General features: G+C 43.6%; 1 protein-coding gene across 7 annotated transcripts in view; it reads right to left on the bottom strand.

Annotated features, from left to right (window-relative positions):
• The window catches only part of SNX10 (sorting nexin 10), a 67,170-nt gene that overhangs the window by 30,112 nt on the left and 24,459 nt on the right, over positions 1 to 12,599 (bottom strand). Inside the window, exon 1 of one of the 7 annotated variants that reach the window (XM_086396352.1) lies at positions 9,040 to 9,170. The exons of the other annotated variants lie outside the window; for them this stretch is intronic. The gene's annotated coding sequence lies outside the window, so the exon portion shown is untranslated. Of the gene's footprint in view, positions 1 to 9,039; positions 9,171 to 12,599 lie in introns of those variants that run through there. 7 annotated transcript variants of the gene reach the window in all.

Here is a 12,599-nt window from a genome sequence, read left to right as displayed (position 1 = left end):
GTAGATAGGCCCCTCAGGGCCTCCCGCCCAAACTCTCACTGAGCACCTGCCCTCTGGGTCGCTGAAAAGTGTACCTGTGCTCCTCCCAGACCCCAGCCCCTGCAGACTACACCAGAATGAAGATCGGTCCACCTTCATTCGGTCCACCCAAACGATTGGGCGTTTGGGACATGGCAAGACCAAGGCAGCTGGATGACGACAGGCCTTCGAACTGAAGATCAGGCAGAGTCAGGCCAGAGTCGAAATCTTGGGAAAATCAGAAGGCGCTGGAGATGTCAGGGAGCAGAGGGGCCATGAGGCACAGCAGGGCATGCTGGTTAGCACTGAGACGGAGAGGATGAAAAGATACCCAGAGATCCACCACTGAGAGCGGCCCTGATGGTTTCACTATCAACCCAGTATCACTATCACCAGCCCATTCCTTTGACATCTAAACTACTCCAGAATTCAGATAAGAGATGGTGTGGCCTCAAGAAGGACAAAGGTTGGAACCTTGACTCCGACCCACAGTCGATGCAGGCAGCCTATCGGCTGATTCCAGACCCTGCATGTCCCTAGGATTGTCTATTGTTCCTCAAACCCTCATTTATTACAACAGCTCATTGGAGTGAACACCTACTCCCTGCCCCTTCCCGCACCCCCAAAAAATATTAAATCCCCTGACTACAGACATGCACCTGACCATGGAAAGGTGGCTATGACTGCAAGGTCAGAATCTGCCTTTATTTGGACAAAGTACATCTGACCTCATTTTTCCAGGTGATTATCATCCACAAGTATTTCCTGAATCTCTAACAACGTCCCTGGAACCCTAGGGAATACGAGGAAGCAAGAACACCAGCTCTGGCCTCCAGTCCCAAGTGGTGTTGGGGAGGAGAGAACCCAAAGCAGGCAGAGGAAAGAGGTCCTGCAGGAGGTGAGCAAACCTAAATAGGGAGGTGCGCGAAAGTCACCTGGGAAAGTGTTACTGAGAAAGTACTTAAGCTGAGGCCTAAACAGTGGCATGATTTAGCCCAGAAGGCAACAGGAAAAAGGCATTTTAGGCAGAGGGACTGGGATGAGCAAAGGGGCAGAGGGTGGAAGGAGGAGCAGCTCAAAGAGTCCTGGTTATTGAAGGAATCTCTGCATCACTGGAGAAGTAGGCCATGGGTTGCATCCATCTGGGGATTTGGCTGAAACAATGATTGGGTGGGTTCTTGACCCCTTCCAGATCCTCCTGCCAAGTCCCACTCCTCTTCCACGATGCTGCCCAGAAATCACTTATCAGCTCTTGCCCCAGCTCTTGGCCCCCATTACTCAGTGAGTTACGCGATTCCCTGCTGGCATTAACCTCACTTGCATCACAACCTTTGTATATTCTCTGTATCCCCAACTGGCTGAATTTCTCCAGCAAAGCATTCTGTGTTTCCTTGTGTAAACTTCACAACCATCCTGTGAAAGAGATTTAAATGTCCTTACTTTACAGGGCTTCCCTGGTGGCTCAGACAGTAAAGAATCTGCCTGCAATGAAGGAGACCTGGGTTGGGAAGATTCCCCTGGAGAGGTAAATCGCAATCCACTTCAAAATTCTTGCCTGGAGAATTCCATGGACAGAGGAGTCTGGTGGGCTACAGTCCATGGGGTCACACAGAGTTGCACTTGGATGAGTGACTAAGCACACACTTCACAGGTTAAGAAAACAGAAGGAGGGATTAAGTTGCCCCAGGTCACAAAGGAAGGGAGAGACGGCAAGTCCACTTCCCAACCCTTGTCTTCTCATTGCCCAAGACTGCCTTCATAACTGTGTGATGTAGACAAATGGTTTGGGTCTTAATTTAATTCTCTCCAAAGGGCTTGAGTTTTCCAACCTCTCCCAGCCAAGGCAGAGGGACTCTGCAATTCCCATGGGGCACTGGCTACCCTGAGATGCTAAAGACCAAGTCAAACTGTAAAAATAGGAAGGCAATGGCAACCCACTCCAGTACTCTTGCCTGGAAAATCCCATGGACAGAGGAGCCTTGTAGGCTGCAGTCCATGGGGTCGCTAAGAGTCGGACATGACTGAGCAACTTCATTTTCACTTTTCACTTTCATGCATTGGAGAAGGAAATGGCAACCCACTCCAGTGTTCTTGCCTGGAGAATCCCAGGGACGGTGGAGCCTGGTGGGCTGCCGTCTATGGGGTCACACAGAGTCGGACACAACTGAAGCGACTTTGTAGTAGTAGTAGTAGTAAGAAGTTTAAACCTGCTCCAAAACATCACAGAGAACACATGGTCAAGCTTTAATATTTTAAACCTGGATAGTGGGATAGGGGTGGGGTTAGGGGGCAAAGAGCTTTATTGTCCACTGATACACTTCCATATTGTTTGAATTTTTCCATAATTTTACACTTTATGAAGTAATAGTCATTTAAAAATAAACACCATAATTCTTTTTTTAATGCATGTATTTTTATTTGAAAGAATCCTAGATAAATCCTTTTTATGAATTAAACAAACTTGTAATACTAAATCAAAAGATTAATTTCTGGTTTTAGGTTAACATCTTTTGTTATTTTCTTGTACAAGAGTACATCTTTAATTGCTATTTTACTTACAGAATTTTGATTTAAATTTCTAAAAACTAACTTGCTGAGCAGTTGTAGAATGATTCTAAATTTGTAGCTAATGCAAACATTTAAAAATTCTATAATTTTATCAGAAGTGTTAAAAAAAAGAGATGACAGGCCCAACATGGAGTTACTTGTGCTCAAACCAAGACTTAATTCCTAACTAGTCTGCCATTACAAGGCTGCCCAGGTGGTGCTAGTGGTAAAAAACCCGCCTGCCAATGCAGGAGACACAGAAGACTCAGGTTTGATCCCTGGGTCGGGAAGATCCCCTGAAGGAGTAAATGGCAACTCACTCCAGTATTCTTGCCTGGAGAATCCCATGGACAAAGGAGCCTGGTGGGGTACAGTCCATGGCGTTGAAAAGAGTCTGACACGACTGAAGAGACTCAGCATGCACTGCCATTACAACCTTTCCCAAGACTGCAATCCTAATCAGTGTGGAATTTTCTAGTCAGCCCAATGAGGTCACTCTTTTGATCCCCCAAAGGAAGATGAGGTAATCCCCTTCTGTCCCCCCAGGGAGGTTACCTAAACTAGAAATAATCCTTTTGTTTGTTTATGGCTTCTTTGTCTTGCTTTGAAAACCTCTCCCTCTCTGCAGGCCTCTGGAGCTTCTCTCTGCTTACTAGATGGAATGCTGACAGATTCATGAATCGTTCAACATGCAAATTAGATCTGTAAAATCTATCAATACTTGGTTGCATTTTTGTTATTCTACAGAAGAAATGATGACTCAAACACAAACTATAGAAGTTTTTACTTCATGTTAAATAAATAGCAGATTCAAATGTAGGAAGAGATGCTACCTTCATAACACAATTCACATCAATAAAGTGGGGGGATAAAAGGACATTATATACTTTTAAAAAGAAAATAAAACAATGTATTCAATGACTTTTATTATTCCCCCTTTGGGGTGGGGCAGCTCAGTTAATTTCACTTTCTGTGTTTGTTTCATTTCCTCCTACAACGTTCAACAAGCTTTCTATTCAAATTTTTTTTAAAAAATCACTAACTTCTTATTTTCATCTATTTAAGGATATACCATCAGTGGGATTATTTAAAATTCAAGGTTTAATTTAGTGCCAGTTTTTCCCAGAGCAACTCTCGTTGAAACTATGTCCTTTGCAGGTCTGTGGTGGGGACTGCAGGGTGGAGGGCACAGTTCTCCCTTCCTCTGGGGGAAGTTCTTGGCCAAGGTCTTGCTGTAGGGGGCGGCTCTACAGGTACCCTGTTTTCTATCACCTGGGGGGCCCTCCTCAGACACAGAAAACAGCATCAGGGATGGGCATCGGACCCCGGAGAAGCCCATCCCTAGGTTAGCCAGGTGCCAGAGGCATGGCCTGGAGTGGAAAGCAGAGAGGGCTGGCATCAGCTTCCTCTCAGCATCTGGAGTAGGAAACACCAAGACTTGGCAGCTCTCTGGGTCCTGAAGCTAGGAAATGATGGTGAGAAAATGGAGAGATAACAGTGCTTTAACTGGAGTTCTGCAGACCAGAGCTTATACTTAAACAGAAGTCATGATGTAGATAAAAGATCTCTTGAGATATTAAAGAAACTGGTCACCAGAAAAGCTGGGTTGCAGAAGCCAACTTCAGCTGCTGATGTGCACATGGCTGCCTGCGCCGGCACCATAACTCAGAGGTCTTACTTCCCCAGGGGCTTAAGTGCCCAGGGTCTCCGGTTCCCACGCACAGCATCCTTACTATAAACAACCTCTTGCTCGAGCTTGAGGGAGATACCAATTCATGCAACCAAAAGAGCTCAACAAAAAAGAAAAAAGAGCTGCACCAAAACATGAGAATGGACAGAAGTGGGGCGTCCATGCACTTTTGAGGAGGGCCAGCAAGGTGTGCAGAACCATCCGTAAACCAGACGCACATTGCTCTTGCTCAGTCTGATCTTAGAGCTTTATAAAGGCAAAACTCAAATGGAAAAATAAGATGAAATATGAAATTCAGTTAAAGACAAAAATTATCATTTTTTTTGTCTGGAAAGACAAAATTACGATTAAATTTTCCCAGCATTTATCATGCAAATACTCACAAATATATTAAAGACGGTTGCTGTCGTTCAGTCGCTAAGTCATGTCCAACTCTTTGAAACCCCATGAACTGCACCACGCTAGGCTTCCCTGTCCTTAACCATCTCCCAGAGCTTACTCAAACTCATGCCCATTGAATTGGTGATGCCATCCAACCATCTCATCCTCTGTCACCCTCTTCTCCTTCTGCCCTCAATCTTTCCCAGCATCAGAGTCTTTTCTAATGAGTCTAAAGAGAATGAGCAGTCTAAAAAAATTACTGGTTCGTAATACATAAAATAATGAAATACTAAATTGCTAATCTCTAAGACATAATCTCTACAATGGGTTCCATTTATGGTCATAAGTATGACGCTAGGCCAAATTTATGGTCTGAAATCCAGAAACAAGAAAAAATATATATACATAAAACATTTTAGCCTCACAACTATTTTGCAGACCTTTAGGGTAAGTGCTACCTTCGACTTACGGATGTTCCAAACACAAGCATGTGCATGACCTCTCCTTCCCTTCATACACATGCTAAGGAGAGTCACTGGGGGATAGCAAAATACAATCAGGATAAACAGAGTTCAAGGGGGAAAGTCGTAAAAAGCAGATGAAGGAGAGAGGAGGTGACCACTAGAGCAGACAAGTAGGTAAGACTGGACTTCTAAACTTGTGCTGTGACATCCTCTCTCCTCAAAACAACCCTAACTTTCGAGATCAAATCTGAAAATATTTTTCACACTTCCCGAACAGTCTCCTTCCTCTTTAATGCTACTAAGTTTCTCCTAATTAGTGATTCATCTGGGCTATTCATTTTCCCCTTGTAGAAAAAGCTGATAAATCTCAGAAGTTGGGGGAGGGATATTAGTGATTTAAATATTTAATGTGAGTTAGTCCAATTGGATTGCATTTCTAGTAACCAAGAGCAATCAGTCTTCACCTACTCATTCCCATCCCCCACAGCACAAAACCACGCGCTCTTGGTTATATGGAGTTCTTTCCAGGCTGATGTATCCCTCAGCGCCCTGCCACAAGACCACGAAAGACCTAAGCACACAGCCTCCTGAAGAACCACAGAAAATGCCCTGCTCTTTTCTCCTGTCAACAATTGGAGAGGCATTTTTTCAACTCTCCACTCACTCTACCCCTTCACTTGATATGAGGACTTCCCATCAAAATACTACCTGATGGGGAGCATCAAAAGAAAAAATATCTGGTAGTCCAGTGGCTAAGACTCTGCACTCCCCAACGCAGAGGACCTGGGATCCTTTGTGCTGCAACTAAGACCTAGCACAGGCAAATAAATAAATAAATACGTTTTTTTAAAAAAGAATAAAATGCCTAGGATTAAATGCATCAAAAGTGCAAAACACAGTCTGAAAACTCAACACACTATTCAAAGAAATTAAAGATCTAAATAAATGGAAAAACATCCCATGTTCATGGATTGGAAAACTTTGTATTATTAATATGTCAACTCTCCCCCAAACTATTTGACAAATTCAGTACAATCTATATCAGAATCCCAGATGAATTCTTGGTTAAAAACTGACAAAGCAATTCTAAAATTCCTATCTAGTTGCAAGGAACCCAGAACAGCCAAAACAACCCTGAAAAAGAAGAAAAAAGTAGGAGGACTCTTATTTCCTGATTTCAAAACTTGTTACAAAGTAATAGTACTCAAGACAGTGTGGGACTGGCACAAGGATAAACAAATAGATCTAGGGAATAGAGCTGAGAGTCCAGAAATAAACCCATACCTCTATGATCAACTGATTACATCAAGGGTGCCAAAATCATTCAATGGGGAAAAAACAGCCTTTTTCATAAATACTCCTGGAACAAGAGGCTAGCCAAGAATCAAGTTGGACCCCTGCTGCTGCTGCTAAGTCGCTTCAGTCGTGTCTGACTCTGTGTGACCCCATAGACGGCAGCCCACCAGGTTCCCCCGTCCCTGGGATTCTCCAGGCAAGAACACTGGAGTGGGTTGCCATTTCCTTCTCCAATGCATGAAAGTGAAAAGTGAAAGTGAAGTCGCTCAGTTGTGTCCAACTCTTAGCGACCCCATGGACTGCAGCCCACCAGGGTCCTCCATCCATGAGATTTTCCAGGCAAGAGTACTGGAGTGGGGTGCCATTGCCTTCTCCGAGTTGGACCCCTACATTATACTATATATAAAAGCTAACTCAAAATGGACCAGAGACCTAAATGTCAAGAGCAAAAACTATGAACTCTTGGGACAAAAAACAGGTAAATATTCATGGCCTCAGATTTAGCAAAGGATTCTTAGATATAATACCAAAAGTATGAGCAACAAAAGAAAAAAACAGACTTCATGAAAATTAAAGTTTTGTGCTTCAAAGGATACCATCAAGAAAGTGAAAGTCAAAGCACAGAATGAAAAAATATCTGCACATCATTTATCTGATAAGGAACTTGTATTCAGAATATATAAAGAACTCTTACAACTCAGTAATAAAAAGACTTAAGGATCTAAAGTAAAACAGGCATTGTATAAATGAAATTTTCTAAGAGAATAGAATTTATATGTTCTCACCAAAAAATAAAAGGTAAATAAGTGAGATGATGGGTGTGTTAATTAACTCAATGGGGAAGTCCTTTCACAATGTATACATATATCACCATATTGTACATTTTAAAAATTTGTCAACCTCAACAAAACTGTAAAAAAAAAACTAAAAAGACTTACTTCAAAAATGGGCAAAGGATCCTGAATAGATATTCCTCCAAGGAAGAGATACAAATGGACAACAAATACATGAAAAGATGCTATATGTCATTAATCACTGGGGAAAGGAAATCAAAACCACAGTGAGATACCACTTCATTTCCATTAGGCTGGCTAGAATAAAAAAGTCAGATAATAACAAATGTTGGCAAGAATGTGGAGAAATTGGAACTGTCATATATTGCTGGTGGAAATATAAAGTGGTACAGCTCCTTAGGAAAACACTCGTATTTTCTCACACAATTAAACAGAGTTACCATTTGACCCAGCAATTGCATTTTAGGTATATACTTAAGAAAATGACACAAATGTCCACAGAGAAACTGGTATATAAATATCAGCATTATTCATAATAGCGAAGAAGGGTAAACAACCCAAATGTCCAGTAATGGGCAAACGGGTAAACAAAGTGTGGTGTATCTATACAATGGAATACTATCTGACAATAAAAAAGAATGAAATACTGACACAAGCTACAACAGAGATAAACCTTGGAAACATCATGGTAAGTGAAAAGAAGCCAGGCACAAAAGTCCACATATTATGCAACTTCCTTTCACATGAAAATCCAGAATAGAGAACTTTATAAAGACAGAAAAGAGATTTGGGGTTGCTTAAGGCTTGGGGCGGGGGACAGTGGGTGAAAGAAGGGAGATTGGAGTTACAGAGGGTGATAGCTAAAGGACAATGAAATGAGGTAATGAAAATATTCTAAAATTGACTGTAGTGATGGCTGCACCTATCTATGAAGACACTAAAACCACTGAATTGTATATTTTAATTGGGAACTTGTACAGTATGCAGATATCACAGTAAAGCCATTAAAAAAAAGCAGAGTACTATCTAAAACCCTTCATTCATACCCCTAGTGTCAATCATCCTGCGAACCACATCTGCCAAGAGAAAGACCCTCCAGGCATCATCTCTCCCAGCCCTTGTGGTTTCCCCATCCCTACCTGGTTCTGACCCCCTCCCACCTTTGTCATCTCTTCCTCTAACCCTGTCTTCCACCATGCCCCAGGAACCCTCAGTCTCAAGCCAGCAAATGTCTCACACTTGCATTATCTCAGCAGCTTTAGCTTAGCTTAGTCCTGGATTCTCCACTCTCTTCCCTGTAACCCTCCCAGGTTGAGGCTGCTCATTTCCTCAGCACTCCCATTTCTCAAGATGAGGAGAAACGAAACTTCCCTGGTCATTGTCATCTCCAGACAATAACTGCCAAGAAGCACCCAGAACCTAGGCATGGGATCCAACTCCCTTCTCCTCACCTCCCAGCATCATTTCCTTCTCCCTAGACTCCTGCTTCTCATTTCTACATTTTTAGAGGCCTCCTCTGTGTGTTCCCTGCCACTGTTTCCTGATGCCTCCAAGGAGGACCTCATTCAAAGTATGACCTAACGGGCCCTGGTCTCACCTTATTAGCCTGTTCCTCTTCATTCCTGTAACCTAATCCTTTGTTTATCAATAATTTGTCAATCATGTGGCCACATCCCAACCAGGAACTGTTCTTTGAAATAGAACACCAAAAGTCTCTCTGATCACCACAGCCAACCCTTCCTTTTCTCACTTTCTCATTGTCATACAATTTGCTCTTCCACTTGAATGGAAAGCCACCAGAAGTTTTGATCCTACCCTCTTATTCCTGCTCTGGACTTCACTTTCTTACCATTCAAGTTTTCTCCCCTCCGGCATCCTTATTTTCCTGTTCCATTGACACACAGCCCCTTTTATCTGCCAGTCCCCCAAACACGGATCAGCATAGCCTCTGTCTCCTCCACTTCTCTCTTGTCCTGTTCACTATAGAAGAAAAATCCAGTCATTTCTGTGACAGGCTTCATCTCCAGGTTCTGAGTTCCAGCCTAGGTGGGATCCTCCAGGGTTCAGGAGTCCCTCCACTCATCCAGCAGCTTCAGATCATTATATCTCATCCAGCAGCCTCCTCCTCCTCCTGGTCTACTTCTCTGTCATCTGATAACTGTACCTCCCACTTCATCAAACAGTAAGACCATCAGGTTTATACTCTTCATCTTGGTCTTCTGCTACCTTGAAATCTACCCATAAATTCACCCACTTCCCTTAGTCTCAAAAAAAAAAAACAAAACATAAAACTCTTCCCTGTCTTCATGATCTTATCTTCCCTACCTTGTTCAATACGTCAGTCCCTCAATTATCCCATGTCCTTAATAACTCCAGCTTCTTTCTTTTCACTAGTCCCTTCTCCTTCCCCAATAAGCAAGCTCAGGTTCCTCTCACCCCAGTGTAGAGGGGAAGGCCTGGCTAGTCCATCAATCTAGGAAAGACCCGGTACTGCAGTAGTCATCAGAGATGGGACAATGACCACGTCCTGGGTTCACTTACATCAGAGTGGGAGAAGAAGGAGAGTTATCCAATAAATGGACAGCTCATCCATAAAAAAGAATGAAAGTTTGCCATTTGCAAAACATGGATGGATTCAGAGGATATTATGTTAGTGAAATAAGCTAGACAGAGAAAGACAAATACTGTATGATATCACTTATACACAGAATCTAAAAAATACAAAACCAGTGAATATAACAGACTTCCCAGGTGGCGCTAGCGGCAAAGAACCTGCCTGCCAACGCAGAAGACATAAGACATGGGTTCAACCCGTGGGTCAGGAAGATCCCCTGGAGAAGGAAATGGCAACTCACTCCAGTATTCTTGCCTAGTGAATCCCACGGACAGAGGAGCCTGGCGGGCTACGGTCCACAGAGTCGCAGAGTCAGAGTCAACTGAAGTGACTTAGCACAGCATGGTGAAAATAACAAAAAAGAAACAGAATCAAAGATATAGAGAACAAATTAATGGTTACCACTAGAGAGAGGAAAGGGAGAAGGTCAGGACAGGAGTAGAGGATTCAGAGGTACAAACTATTAGGTACAAAATAAATAAGCCACAAGGACATATTGTACAACATAGGCAATATAATCAATGTTTTATAATAACTATAAATGGAGCATAACTTTTAAAAATTGTGAATCTACATTGTATACTTTTAACATATAATATTGTACATCAACTGTACTTCAATTTTTAAACACTCCAGGAGCAGCAATCGTCTTGTGCCGAAGTCCCAAGGCAGAACAAGCCTGGCTTACCTGGAGCCAAGGAAGCCATGGGGATGGAGTTGGTGGAAGACAGAAACGGGCTCAGAAAGGAAGGCAGGCGCCCTGTGGACCTTAGTGAAGAATCTGGATACCCTGCGGGCATTTCTAGCAGGTGAGAGACATAATCTGACTTACAGACTATCAGGGGCCAGAGCAGAAGCAGGGAGGTCTGTTGGGAGGCTACTGACGTGGTACAGCCCACAGGTGGAGGTGGCCCAGGCACAGAGCAGCAGCAGAAGGGGGTATGAGAGGAAGTGGTTGTTGGTGTGCTTCCTCCGTTGTGCATATCCAACTGGACAAGAGAGCAAGCATTGACCCACGGCTGCTAGGAGAAAAGGACCACAGCATCTATCTATTCAAGAAAGGTTCAAGACTTCTTGGTGGTCTGCGCTCCCAATGCAGGGTGCACATATTCAATCCCTAATCAAGGAATTAAGATCCCACATGCTGCAGAATATAGCCAAAATAAATAAATGCATTTTAAAAAATAAATAAAGGTGTTTTGTTTTTTTTTTTTAAAGAGAAGGGTTCTGTAAGACATGCTGCAGGGGCAGAAGATAGAAACTCATGGTAGCTCAGGCCCAGCAGGTGATGAGTGAGGTCCTGGTGGGGAAGAGGGTGTTCTTCTCCCCACCTCCACACTGACACCAGAGGCTGGTCTTAACTTGCAGATGGCGAATGGCCTGTGCTTGGTGAGGCATCTGAGCAATTTTCGTGGTGAGGCACTACGCTTGGTTTCCCAGCAGAAGCCACAGACTCACACTCACCTTCCGCTTTAATCAGCGCAATTCCCAAAGGGTTACCACGGCCTCATCTCTGCTGCCCCACACTCGTTCTCTGTCTCAGCCACCACCCCCATCTCACACCCAAAGGAGGCCACAGTCAGAGCCTCCTTGTGCACACCCCCATCCAGACATCTTTCAGGCACCTCAAACTGACCGCGTCCCATCCAGGCTGGCTGTCGCATGCCACCTCTTCCTGCCCGCCCCCAGAATACAGCCGGTTCTCCCTCCTCCTATGCCATCCAGCTTAGTTAATGGTGTCAGTATCCACACACTGACTCAAGCAAGAATCCCAGAGACCATCTTTGATTGCTTCCTTTCCCTTACTTTACAAATCCAGCTGGTCAACAAGCCCTGACCATCCTCTCTCTCTAAATGCCACCTAAGCCCATTCCCTGCTCGCAGCCTCCAATGTCTCCAGCCTGATTCAGGCTCTCGACACTTCTCTCCTGGACTCGAGCTGGAACAATGGTAGATTCCCGGGCCGGTCACCCTTAGCAAGTGCTTATAAATGATTTTTGAACAAATGAAAGAGAATGCATAAATAAAGAAAATGACTGAGTGAACAGATGAGTGAGGAAATCAAATAAAAGAATCAATTAATGCTGTGTAGAAACAAACAAAACTTAAAAAGATATAATCTAGTGGAAGAAATGCAACCAAGCAGGTACAAGGTATCAGGTGACATAGTGCTATAGCGGGGGAGGGATGGAAAATATAGATTGTCTTCCAGGTGTCAAGGATGAAACCGGGCACTTCGTACATGCTTCACACATGACTCACCCAGAAACCATGTGACATACTGTGCTCCAGATGGGGAAATCGACATTCAAAGAAGTTACTGAAAGATAATCACCCAAGGCCATCCAACACACAGGGGCAGGGCTCAGACTCAAACCTAGGTCTGCGTCCCTAAATCCCATGTTGGTTAATGGGCATAGGCTTAAAGGAAGGGCCAGACTTCAAAAGATAATGATAATAATCAACACCCAGAGAGTCCTTCTGCCAACAGTTACTGTACTAAGCACTTTACATGTATCCTCATAAAAAATTCTATGAGGTAGATGTGAATATTAGCGCCATTTTAGACTTAAGAAAACTAAGTACCAAGAAGGTAGCAAGTAATTTGTCAAAGGTCATACAGCTACTAAGCCAAAGAATTGAGATTTGAGCCCAGGGGGTCTTGCTGCCACGTCCATGTTGCCCTAATGATGGAGGTGAGATGCCAGAGGCGGGTTCCTGGTGAGAGGAATGGTCTGATTACCCAGGGAAGCAAGAAGTTACAAATCACTTTGAGGAACAGGAAGTGGCTCACT

This window comes from Bos grunniens, chromosome 4 (assembly GCF_055505025.1).
Source record: "Bos grunniens cultivar Pamir isolate PY7600 chromosome 4, Bosgru_T2T1.0, whole genome shotgun sequence".
NCBI classification, from domain to species: domain Eukaryota; kingdom Metazoa; phylum Chordata; class Mammalia; order Artiodactyla; family Bovidae; genus Bos; species Bos grunniens.
Note: the sequence above shows the minus strand (reverse complement) of the source record. Positions and strands in the feature narration are given on the sequence as shown.